The sequence below is a fragment of the Mirounga leonina genome, unplaced genomic scaffold, assembly GCF_011800145.1.
Source record: "Mirounga leonina isolate KUSES-001 unplaced genomic scaffold, KU_Mleo_1.0 Mir_92, whole genome shotgun sequence".
Taxonomy (NCBI): domain Eukaryota; kingdom Metazoa; phylum Chordata; class Mammalia; order Carnivora; family Phocidae; genus Mirounga; species Mirounga leonina.
In genome coordinates, this window is record NW_023270852.1 from 19845765 (window position 1) to 19859098 (window position 13334).

A 13334-nucleotide genomic window follows, 5' to 3' on the forward strand; every position below is an offset into this window, starting at 1 on the left:
GTTAAAAAAAAGAAGAAGATAGTAGGAAGGGAAAAATGAAGGGGCGAAATTGGAGGGGGAGATTAACCATGAGAGACTATGGACTCTGAGAAACAAACTGAGGATTCTAGAGGGGATGGGGGTGGGGGGATGAGTTAGCCTGGTGATGGGTATTAAAGAGGGCACATACTGAATGTAGTAGTAGGTGTTATATGCAAACAATGAATCATGGATCACTACATCAAAAACTAATGATGTATGTATGGTGATTAACATAACATAATAAAATTAAAAAAAAAATAAAAAAAATCTCCTTGCTCTTTGTCTGGAACCCCTATGTTATTCCCTCTGTCCCCTACCCTGGCCTGTCTTTTCCATCACTTCTGCTTTTATTTTCTGAACTCTCTCCTTCCTATTTCCTATTCTGATGCTGCAATGTGCCATTTCTGTTAAATTCTGTCAATGAGAAATAGTTATTCTACAACTTTCAGAACATAACAGGTATTTGAGATAGAGATGTCAAATGCACTCAGAGAACAAAAGCCAGTCTTCCTTTTTTCCCAAACCAGGCCTCTGTATGATATTCTCATATAAAAGGGCGCAACTCAGAAAAGACAGGCACACCTGGGCTCTTCTTGCCATCTCAACTATTCAATTTTATTAATTTAGCATCAAAAATTTTCTCTTGGGGATAAGAGCTTGGGCTTCAAATCAGGTGAACCTAGGATCTAATCCAGCTCTACTGTGGCCTAGTTGTATGACCTATTGAATCTCTTTGGGACTCAGTTATCTCATAATAATGCCACCTTCACCATGGTTGTTATAGGTTAAAAGCAGAATATACATATGTATTTCTAAGCAGAATACTTGACACATGTAAGGTGCTAAAACAAATGTTCGCTCTTGATGTTTCCCTCAATCTTTCTCTCTATCTCTGTCTCTTTCTCTCTCTCTCATTCTCACCCATGTATTCACTAACTAGCTCCCCATTATTGTTTGGCACAGAACGTTCTTGTGATAAATGGTAGCTATACCTACAAGAAAATGCCCATTCCTCCAGAGATAGCAAGGTATGTTGCTATCCTTCTCAGAACCCCTGCTTTTCTTTGGTCCTTCATTAGTTACAAATAAGTTCATAGAAGATGTACATTTTGGCATGAATGCCCTTATCTTTTGGCACTTCTCTTGTTCTCCATCTGCCCCACCCTAGGGTCTAACAAGCAACATTTATTAAGCACCTACTCTATGACAGGAATCATGCCCTGGAATATTTGCTGAATAGGAAGACATCACCCTGGTCCTAAAGTGATGTGGCCTCTACATGAGGAAACAGCCATATACACATAATTCTATAGTTGACTGTGGTAGGAAGGGAATATTAAAGTGGGAAAAGCCTGAAGTTCAGGAGGGGAGCTTTGTACTATTGCTCAATAAACTTTGCTTTGTTGCCTACCCCTGTTCATTTGGTTTACCTCTTCATTCTTCAAAGTGGCATGAACAAGAGCCACGGGCACTAAAGGAAAAGAAATCCTGCAACAAGAGGAGAAGCAGATTGGGATGACTGTGATGAAGCTGGGTTTGGATGCATGGTGTTGAAGCCTCTTGAAATTCAAGTGGAACTGTCATGTGGGCAGTTGGGGATTATAGTTCTGAACTCCAGGAGGCTCCATGCCTGAGATGAATGTGCATTTATAAAGGATGTGGTGAATGAATGATTGAATTAATGTTAAGAAACAGTGTTCCCCTTTTTGAAAATATGAACTTCATCTTCCGTAACACACATATGGCATGTTCACACCTTTATGCAGTATCTAAATTCACTATTATCTGGGCATATTTATGAACAACCTTTTTACCTAAAGTATCCAGGGCATAGGTATTTAACAGAATTAAATGGAGCATTTTTCCTATCAGCAAGGAAATTGATCAGAAGATGCATGTTAAAGTATAATGGAATAGAATAAGAGAATTAAAGAGAGAGTCCTTACATTATTTTACTCAATTCTGGACTTTCTGACAAACCCTTTAAAACTTGGCTCAGCCATTATTTCTATTTTGAGATTTTTACTTACTTGACTTTCCTTCTTTCCTTTCCTCCCCAACCCATGCCTACTCCTATATAAAAACAAATGTCCCTTCTTCTATGTGATTTTTGAGCTTGGTGTGGGCTTAGAACCAGAAAGATTCCAGGCTTGACATGTTTTAATTATGTAACTTGGCAAGGCACTTAAGATCTCTGAGCAATAATATTTAGTAATAATACCTTGCACATGATACCTTCTAATCATTCAATAAATGCAGTAGGAATGGATACATTTAATTGAATGGGTATACTAAACAGAATAGAGACAATACTCCCAAAGATCTGAAACAAAGCAGGGGCTCAATGACAGCCAAAGTATTGCAGCAGATGTATCTATTATTACATTCATTCCAATATTTTATGCTTATTTTGCTCTACCCTCTGTCTCACTCTGACGTATGAACTCCTCCCAGAGAGTCCGATTTATTCACCTCTGTGTTCACAGTGCTTGGCATTTAGTAGGTGCTCAGTAAATATTAGCTCAACTGGGCCACTGAGGAAGGACCAGGAGTCCTTGGTCTGGCTGTTCTTATCCTTAAGATCCACAGTGTCCAGTGAGAGCAGATGAACCAAAAGAAGGGGGTTTGGGTGGGGGTCGAGAGAGAGGAGGGGTGGAGAATGCCTCTCAACACCAGTATGGAACTCAAAAAAACAAGACTGTTCCAAGGGCATCCTCATCTAGGACCTCTGTGGCTCCTGCATACTCAGTACTTTCCCTGCCTAGCTATCAGGCAAAGCTTGCTTATTCCACATCACTGTGTGTGTCCTAATTCCACAATTTAATGACGCCTCTCAGCAGCCCAGCCTTCCTCCAGTGCTCCCCTGCTCTTGCCGCTTCTCCTTTGAGCTGCTGGTCACACTTTATATAACATAATTACAGCTCAGGTTGACTCCCCAGTTCCCAGAATGCAGAGGTTACTCTTTTAATTGCAATGAGTTCTTTTATGGTCCTGCTTATTTTTAATTATGAATGCCTGAAGCTGGCCTGCCACAGTATAACTTTCAGCTCTGAAGAAAGAAACAAGCCCAAGAAACAGAAGTAATAGGAATTCCATTTTCATGCAAATCACCTCAATGACAAAGAAATGTGGGAAAAGAGACTCATTCCTGCATTCCTGAGAGGTGACACTGGGCTTTGAAAATGTCCAGCTCCACATTTAGAAAAGATTTAGATAAAACTGGCTCATTATACCATAGTTTCAGGCCCTGTAAACATATTAGTAACTCAACTCCCTTGCCTGTGTTTATGGCTCATTTCTGATATTTTGATTGGCAGGATGGGCCTTAAGGAACACTTCCATTAAAAAAAAAAAAATCTGCCTTCAGGAAACCAAACTCCTCAGCCTAGCACCTAAGACAATATCCTTTTCAATAAAAAAGTACCAGTAGCTTCTATCATGTGTGAGAATCTTCTTTCTGCATTGTCCCTGTGGTTGCTGCTGGCAGATATTACCTCTTTTACTTCCTACGTGCCTGCTGTAGTGTTGAACACCACAAATATGATTTTATTATTATGTAATTAATAATAGTTTAAAATATTATTAAAATATTTCTTTATTTATGATTCTAAAACAACTTAGTTACCAAAAGTCTTCAATGTACCTTAAGTGTAGTCCTGCCAAATTCCTCATTACTGAAATCCGGACTGGCTCTGGGCTCTTCCCAGATGGACAAAGTCACCTTTGCAGTTCCTACTGATTAGCTAATCCCTCCTGCCTCTCTCACTGCCTCTCTGTGCTGTGAGGCATCCTGAATGTTGTGAGGGTGAGGAGGAGGAAGAACATCTCATACTGACCCAGTGCCTCTCTGTGCCAGCAAATATACTAAGTGCCTTATTCACAATCTTTCCCTGAAATTTTAAATGACCTTATGGAAAAAAAGTATCACTAGCCCTGGGCTTCAGAGGAGAAAACAGAGGCTCAGAGAATTTAGGTAAAGCTACTACCTTGGTTTGGGTTCCCCAGAAACAAGAAGACTTCCACACCTGTAGAAGTAAAGAAGTAGAAGTATGGTCTACTGGGACCCACTGGGGCTCAATCCAACAGTGAAACTCTGCCCAGGTCCTTTCTCAGGTTCAGAGAAAATCCTCCTTCAAAGAAGTGCACACACAGGCATATGCAGTCAGTGGCTGTCCACTGAAATGTTAGGGCCTAAGATACAAGGAAAGGAAAGGCTGACAATATCCACTGCAGCTGTCTAGTTCTTAAAGACTAAAGGAGGAATTCAAACCCAGGGCTACCTGGCTTTAAAGTGTAGAATGATTCTACAGTAGTGTACAATAACATACAACTATACACAGGGTAGGATTAAATTAGAAAGATGTTTGTCAGACTGTATTTAGGATCTATATCATATATGTAGGACAGGGAATGAAAATTACCAAATATTCAATACATATTCTGAGGTCATAGCCTGGTAAAGATGTATGGGCTTCTCCCCCTCAAGACGCTACTCACTGCAGGAAAGAACATCATCTCAATGTTCTATTCAATATACAGTCTCCATTCCACCCCAGGTCCTGTCCTAGCCTCTAAGAAGCTAGCACATGCATGTGTTGGCTGGATTAGAAATGAGCCCCCAAATGGTTAATGTTCCCACTTTCCTTAGAAAGTTCTATCTCCAGAAGAGGCCTTCTCTCATTTTCAGAGCCATCATACCTCCAAGAGCTGCTAGAGGGAAGATTTGTCCCATATTTTCCATATTAAACAGTTATCCATCTTCTAGATTATCAGGATCACCAACAGCATTGATCTGCTCTTCATCTTCCCATAGATCTGCTAGTCCCAGAGACCCTCCCTGCCCCACCTCCCCAGCCTCATCCCCTGGTGTTCTACAATCACTTAAGTCTTTGACTGTGTATTCTGGAACTCACAGTTGGCCAGCACTATACTCTTCTAATTCCTAGGCTGTTCTCTCAAAATTACTATTTTCACCTCTCACCCTACCTGTCCAGCAACCACAACTGCTGCTTTCTCTGCAGTAATCTTTAGTGTGGATCTATTTGTTTTTGTTCCTCATGTCAGGAACTGAGTGTTGGCTGTCTTTCTTTCTTTCCATTCTTCCAAACATTTTCATTTTCCTCCTTCAAAAACCTAACTTCTTTGAAATTGGTACCATTCAACTGTATCACCTATTCCCCTTCCCTATTACCATGAACGACCTGCCTCTTCATCAGTCCCCTGCATTCACTGATGATTTTAACACCTGTTTTGCTATTCTTCTTCATCTCTATCTCAGTCAACATTCTTAGGGATTTCAAGATTTGTTTGGATGATCCATTCAACACGTAACCCTCTTCATTCTTTAAAACAGGCTCTAATGATATTTACACTACTCAACTCAGACACCCACTTGAGTGCTCATCCCATTAACTTTGTCAACGCCAATAATTTGACCCTATCCCACAATTCTTTCGCCAATTCCTCTGTGTTCAATTCACTTACATTTTTATCCCCATTCTAGCATCTTTCATCTCGATTAAGATCTTCCATCTTTCCACTTTTGTTTTGTATCCATTTCATTTTTTTCTCTCACTTTCCTACTTAACCACCTTAAGTCTCATGGCACAGCACTCTAATCACTCCTTTGCAATTATAGTTTGTTCTTTTCCTTCTATCCTACTCTCCTGGCAGAACCCTAACCCCAGTTAAATCTAACTACTCACTGACTCAGTTCCTGCACCTGGACAACTAAATAGCTTGAGATATACACGACTTTGTTGTCTGGTTTCATTTTAATGTATAACCACAAATTCCAATGGGTATTCCAGAATTCCTAGTTATCTTAACAGCCTTCCATAACACTTCTGTCTTCTCACTCTCCAGGTGAATATTTTACATTTTTGCCTCTCTTCAACTCCACTTCTTGCTCTTCACTTTCATTACCTACCACCTGACACAGAAAACAGAGACAACTGGGCTTTCCTTCAATAAGCCACCTTAGACAAATTCATTCCACAAATATTTAACTTACTTTGTATCAATCATTGTTCTAGGTAATGGGAATACAGAGGTGAAGAAATGAGGGCCTCTCTGTTTTGGCTTTATCCTTCTGTCACCATGCCTACTGATACTCATGCCACATTATTACCAAACTCTGTTCTCCTCTTGTTGGAATGGATGGTTCCTTCTCTCATCTAAGGTGAACTCTCCACTTGAGGCCTGTACCTTATCCCCTCTCACTCTCTCAGGGAATTTACTCCTACAATTATGCCCTATGTTCTTGAACATCAATTTCTACTTCTCTACTGGATCATTTCTAGCAATCTACAAACATGCTCTAGTATCTTCTCTCTAAAAAATAAAACAAACCAACAAAAACTCTCTCATGACCCCATACTCTCCTTGAGTCATTGCCTCATTTTTAAGTTCCCCTTCACAGCAAAACTTTTTCAAAGAGTTGTCTATAGGCACTGTTTTTACTGCCTGGCTTCACATTCTTTTCTCAGCCCATTTCAGTCTGGTTTTTCCCTCAAGGCTTTTGTCATATTACCAGTGACCTTCAAGCTGCCAAATCTTAAGGTCACTTCTCTGTCTTCCTATATAATATAGGATAAAGGTTAAAAATGTAGGCTCTGGAGATACAGCCCCTGGGTTTAAATCCCAGTACTGCTAATGCAACAGCCATGTGACCTTGGAAAAGTTACTTAATCTTTCAGTGTCTTAATTTCCTTATCTGAAAAATGAGCCTAACAATTGTATATACCTTCTAGATTTATGAGGATTAAATGTGTAAATACATACAGCATTTGAATTGTGTGCCAGATACAGAGTAAGTGCTAAGTAATGTTGGCGATGATGATGATGATGATGATGATGATGATGATGATGATGATGATGATGATAATGATTACTACTGATACTCGGGTAATGTTAATATTAGACTCCTTACCTTACTTGACCATTAAACACCATCTCAAATAATGGAGCATATCTCCCTTGCAATCTAACCTTTCCTGGCTCCTCCTCTATCCACACTGTCTCCTTGGGTGGTGTCAGACAAGCCAGGGATTTAAATAATCTCTACTTGATAATAGTTTCTGGGATTCCCTCCTGAGGATCAGACTCATAAACTGGAAGCTTACTTGATATCGCCACCTGAATATCTAAAATGCATCGCAGTTTTGACAGAATTACCAAAACTCGTACAGGTGCCCCCACCTTCTTCTAAATCCTTAGTAAGTGGCACAACCATCCATCTAGCTGATTAACCCAAAACCTGAGTTCGTGATACCACACTTTCCCTTTCCCTCCATATTATAAACCAGATGTTTGTGTCCCCTCAAAATTCATATTTTGAAGTCATAATCCCCAGTGTGATGGCATTTGGAGGGGGGCTTTGAAAGGTGTTTAAGATTAGATAAAATCATGAGGGTAGAGCCCCCACAATGGGGTTAATGCCCTTAGGAAAGGAGGAAGAGACAGGATATCTCTCTTCTTCTCTGCTATGTGAAGATACAGCAAGAAGACAGTAGACTACAAACCAGGAGGAGAGCTGTCACTACATATGGAATTTCCCAGTACTTTGATCTTGGATTTCCCAGGTTCTGGAACTGTGAGAAATAAATGTGTTGTTTAAGCTACCAGTGTATGGTATTTAGATATAGCAACCCAAACCAAATGATACCATCCTTCCAATTAATTCATTAATTTTTCAGTCAATATTTTCTGAGCACCTTCTTTGTGTTAGTCATTCTTCTAGGCACTGGTACAGATATTAACAGAAGCAACAATAAAAACATTCTTACCCTCATGGAGATTACATATTTATCTTTGACTCCACCTTGAAAATAAATACCAAATCTGATTCTGAGAGCCAAAACATGAACCAGATTAATTAAACCTGAAGAAATTACAGACCCCCGAATAGAGTCTATGCATGTGTGCTTATATACATGCCTCTACCTGACTTATTTTTTAAGTTATCCTAATGAAATATTTTATGGTTTCCTAATGTGCCACAAACTTTTTCTCTTTAGGGCCTTAGTTCCCATTGTTCATTATGCTGACCTGCCCTTTCCTTTCATTTCCAAATATGCATATTATTCTTCATCTTGTCCAAGCCCAGAGGGATTGTGGCAGGCAGTATCTCTTGTTGGGTATGAGACTAGGCTCTTGGATCAGATAATCAGAGAGAAGATGGATGAGTAAATAAGATAATGTATGTAGAGTGCCTGGTACACTGTAGCTTTCAAAAAAGCCAGTAATTTTTAGTAGTATTTCAGTAAAGTAGTAGTGGTGGTGGTAGTAGTAGTAGTTGTTGTTATTTATATATTTGTAGCTTCGAATACAAATTCAGTAAAGATGTATTGGGCAATGCATCTCTGTTCCCACCACATTTTCTCCCAATATAGCTACACCAACAAAGTTGTATTCTATTGCACTGGGTTAGCACAGTATTGAATGGGAAGCACATGCCAGAGGTCAGTGCCAGGAAAACAGTACCTAGGTACTAGATAATGCCAGTGATCCAAGAGGAGGGCATGTTCAGGGCTGTCACTGGGAGCTGCTGTAAGTCAAGCAGAGAGGGGAAGGTATCAAGACCAAGCTGGAAACAGAATTCCACATTGATGACAATGGAGAAGAAACAAAATAAGGAGAGCAGGCATTTAGAAAGTCATCCTCAAAATGACTTCACTGGTCAGATAGAGTTGCCTCAGTCTTGGTAGGGTCCCTCTGGTCCCTCTGGTCCCTCTTGGTAGGGTCCCAGTGTCATTTTGAGAATACCAATTGGGCTTTTTTGTGCTGTTGCTCCAAGACTCTGCTGCCCAACTATCAACATTTACTATTCAGCAGTCACCAAGTTCTTGTTTTACAAAATGAAAAATGGAACCTATTTAGGGCTACTCTTAGGGTTCCAGAAATTGTATTTGTACAGCTGGAGAGCATGCAGTCAACATGTGAAAATCAATCAGTCCTCATACTTCGCCAAAGTTGGGCCATGAGTTATGAAGAAAATACTAGGGCACACTTTCTCTCTAGTTTCTCTGTAAATCAGTTCCACACTTTGACATACATAAACTTTTTGTCCTTTGAGTGTGTCTATAAAATACATTTGTCATGACACAGTGGCAGAAGGATGGTCTTGGAGCCAAAATACCTTGTTCAAATTCTAGAATTATCATTTACTACGTATGTGTCTTTAACCAAATTACTTAACCTCATCTGAAAAATGGGGATAATTATATAATAAATTGGTTAAGAGGATTATTATGAGGATTAAATGAAATAATTTGTGAAAAGTGTCTAGTAATGTTTTTGGCTATTAATAATCTCCTGATAACTATGAATTGATATTATTTTTACTATTACTTTCAAGTAATCATCAGTCCCTTGCTTGAAATTAGACTTGAACATTCCTTTTCTCCCTCACTCCCTCTCTTCATCTCTCTGTCTCTCACCCCCGCAAGGCCAAGTTTTTAAGAAACAGTGAACTTTATTATGACAATTGCAATATCATCAAAAATAGTTTGCTAAGTTAGACAATATAAAAAATGAGCTGAAGCAGAAAAGGACTGGAGGTAATGAGACGCATTAAGAGGCTATGATTATCACCATTTTCGCTGAAATTTCCTAACTTGGATGGTAGTTCTTTTATCTAACTAGTCTTCAGGGCTAGATGTCTTAGAGTCATGGTCATCCTCAACTTTATCTTTTCTTCCACTTCACTGATCTAAGCATTTACTGAGTCCTGACCACTTAACTTCCTAGATATCTTTGGGATCTGTTTCCTCCTTGCCAACCCATTGAGCCTATGCACCTTTTTTTTAGACCTTTTTAAACAAATTTCCATTGCCTTGAGAATTAAGGCTGAACTCTGGAACATGGCATATGAAGCTCTCTGTGATGGACTGTGCATATATCTAAAGCCCCATCTCACACTTTGCCATGCACCACTTAGCCTCATAATTGGCTGTTCTGAAGTTTCTACTATTCACTTTAAATCCTGTGTTTGTGCCAACTTTTGCACATGCTGATCCAGAATTCTACTTCACATTCTGTATTTCCTCATTCTTTCCCTCATTCTGCCTCCTTTGCAACTCCTCTCCCATGTAGAATAGGGCAGGCTTTGTCCATGTTCCCTTAGCATCTTGTATATCCCTCCATTAACATAGCTGCATCTCAGTACATGCACATGTAAGTCCAAAGGGGAGAAATCGTCTTCTCTGGCACTGAGATGGCCATGTGATCTTGGTTTCTTCATATCTTAAGTTCATATAATAATGATGTCTATTTCACAGAGCTGTTATGAGGATTATAGTAAACATACATTACACTTTTAGAATAATGACTGGCATTAGTCAAAAGTATATGCTTATTATTATGGCCTCTGTTTCCTTAAATCCCAGCACACACATGACCTGGAATTTGTGTTCAAGTTTCTCATCCCAACTGAAATGTACCTTCTCACCTGCTCTCACCAGGTCTAAATGTTCCCCAAACTCAAGGCTCACCTCCAGGAACTCACACCTGCCATGAACACTTCCCTAATCTCAGCAGGAAGATCTCCTTCCCTCCTTAGTGCTTCAGAAACACTTTGCTCCTATCTTTCTTTCCTATATTTTGAGCCCCAAATTGAAGTGATATCATATAAGTCCATTTCCCCATGAAAATTTACATCCCCTTATCTGGTCATGTGCATCTACCTGCCTTCCCTAGCACCAGTGCAGAGCCAGGCATACAGTCAGTGCTCTGAGAACGTGTGTGGATGATGGGGCATTCACAGGTGTGTTAGTCCATTCAGGCTGCTATAATCAAAAAAAAAAGAAAAAGTCATAGACTGGGTAGCTTATGCACAAGAGAAATTTATAGTTCTGGAGGCCGGAAAGTCCATGATCAAGTTGCTTGCAGATTTGGTGTCTGGTGAGAACCTGCTTCCTGGTTCACAGACAGCTGTCTTTTTGCTGTGTCCTCCCCTGACAGAAGGAGCTATGGAATTTTCCAGGGTCTCTTCCATAAAGGCACTAATCCCATTTGTGAAGGTTCTACCCTATGATCTAATCATCTCCTCAAATCTCTACCTCCAAATACCAGCATGCTGGGAATTAGGTTTTAAACATATGAATTTGTGGGAGGGACAAAAATATTCAGTCCATAGGAACAGGTTTCTTTCTTTCATGGTTTCCCTTGAATGTTGGCAATATTGAGGTCCTGTGGCCATGAACATGAGGAGATACAATGACTCAGTGAGTAGATCTGCCTTATCACTAATGCCCATGGTTTCATTTCTCTGCTTTGCAACTAAAGATAATAGGAGTCACTGAATCTAAAATTGTTCACTGCTATGGTGTGAAAGCGGAGGATCTGAACATTTCAAGAAGGAAGTGTTTCTGAAAGCAGGAAAGGGGAAACAAAACAAAACAAGAAAAAAAAAAAGAAAGAAAAAGAAGAGTCCTGAAATCAATAAGGCCTGAACTCCCATTGGCAACAGCAAAAGAGAAACACCTTGTTTGTGTGGTTGAAGGGCCAGAGGAGGGGCGGGAAAAGTTGACAACACATCCTTTTGGAAAGTCCTGGAGCTGGGGGGGGCGTGTGGGAGCAGGAGGAGTAGAGACAGTTTCTGGAATGATGATGACTCAGATTTCTGAAGAGAATGCCACCATCCCATCAAGTTTTCTTCCTTGTCATCACCACCACCACCGTCTCATGCAGGCACAGTACTTTACACTTTAATAAAAAGTGCTTTTCTAGTCCCTATCACATCTGTATTGAAGGGTAGCAGAATATATCACCCCAAAATATGTCTCTTTGGCCTAAGGATTATTTTGAGCTATTTTGAGAAACTGCAGACACAGGAGAAGCTCTAAAAGAAGACAAGTTACCCTTTTGTAAGGAAAAGTTACATTAGAAAGGGGCCTGTACTGGGGAGAGAGCTGTGATGGGAGATCACTTTTTCACCTCAGAGACTCAGCGGCTGGCAGAGCAACCTTGGTGCACACCAAACACCCTCTTCTGGCTTCCAGTGAATTGACTTCGCCCCATTGGAAGGCCCAGGCCCCTGTCCCTTTCCTCAGCTCAGGGTGGTATAGAAGTCTCAATCGTTTGGCTGCCTTCTGAGTCTCCTATCTTCATAGGAATCCTGCACATATGTACGTACATACTTCTTTTTTTCTCCTGTGAATCTGTCTTTTTATCACAGGAGGGTCTCAGCCAAGAACTTAAAGAGATAGAAGAAAATTATTTCTCCTCCCCTACAGTATCTAATTGAATACACTGTGAAATAAATATGATGATACCCGTTTTATAGAATAGAAAATGAGGCTCAGAAATTTCAAAAGTCTTTTGATTCGTAGAGCTGGGCCTCTTCACCTGAGTGTGACCTTGAGGGAGGGGTCAGCTTCTGGTAGCCAGAGATGGCCCTGTGCAACTCCATTATGATGTAGTACCTATTTGTTTTTCTTAGTTCTATTTCTGGCTGTCTCTCCTCTTGGGAAGTCACTCCATTTTCACTGCAGAGTTCTTCAGAGCAATGCTCTGGTGAGTGAATGAGCCCTTGAAGGCATGGTTTGGATGACTCTTTATACTTAGCAACCTATTATTCAGCCTTAATCATTGTGGCATCTTTATGTTTCCTGATTTGTTCCCAAATGCTCAGCATATACATAACCAGTGTGTTAATGCTTTCATGATTTTTAAATCTTCCTTTTAATTTGCCAAGTGGAAATGTTTTTAACCAATATTATTGCAATCTTACTTTTTTTCCCCTTAGAAAAGAGAACAGAGAGAGATGAAAAGGTAAATGGATAAATGGCTAAATCATCCAGTTTTTAGTAAGCAGTCAGCATACTAATCCTGAGGATTATTCATATATCTAGTAACATCCTCTGTGTGTGTGACTGTGTATGAAGATATGGATAAATGCAGGGAGGAGCAAATAACATGTGCATCAACAAGGCAGGCCCTGAATTCTTACAAATATCGCAACACTAAATAATCATTTATGTAAGAGGACAGAAACACAAGAATGAAAAATTAATTTAAACCTCTAAAATTAAGCACATTCTGGAACGTATCTCCCTGCCCCACCCCCTTAATTTTAATACTTTTGACCACATTCAGAAATACTGGCTTATAAAATGATGTAAGGTAGTTAGGAGTAAATTATGGTATTTACCACCTTGATAAAGTAAGGACATATCAGATTTGCTCTCTATCCCCTTTTTTTCCCTCCCTCCCTCCCTCCCTCCCTCCCTTCCTTCCTTCCTTCCTTCCTTCCTTCCTTCCTTCCTTCCCTCCTTCCTTCCTTCCTTCCTTCTTTCCTTCCTTCCTTCCTT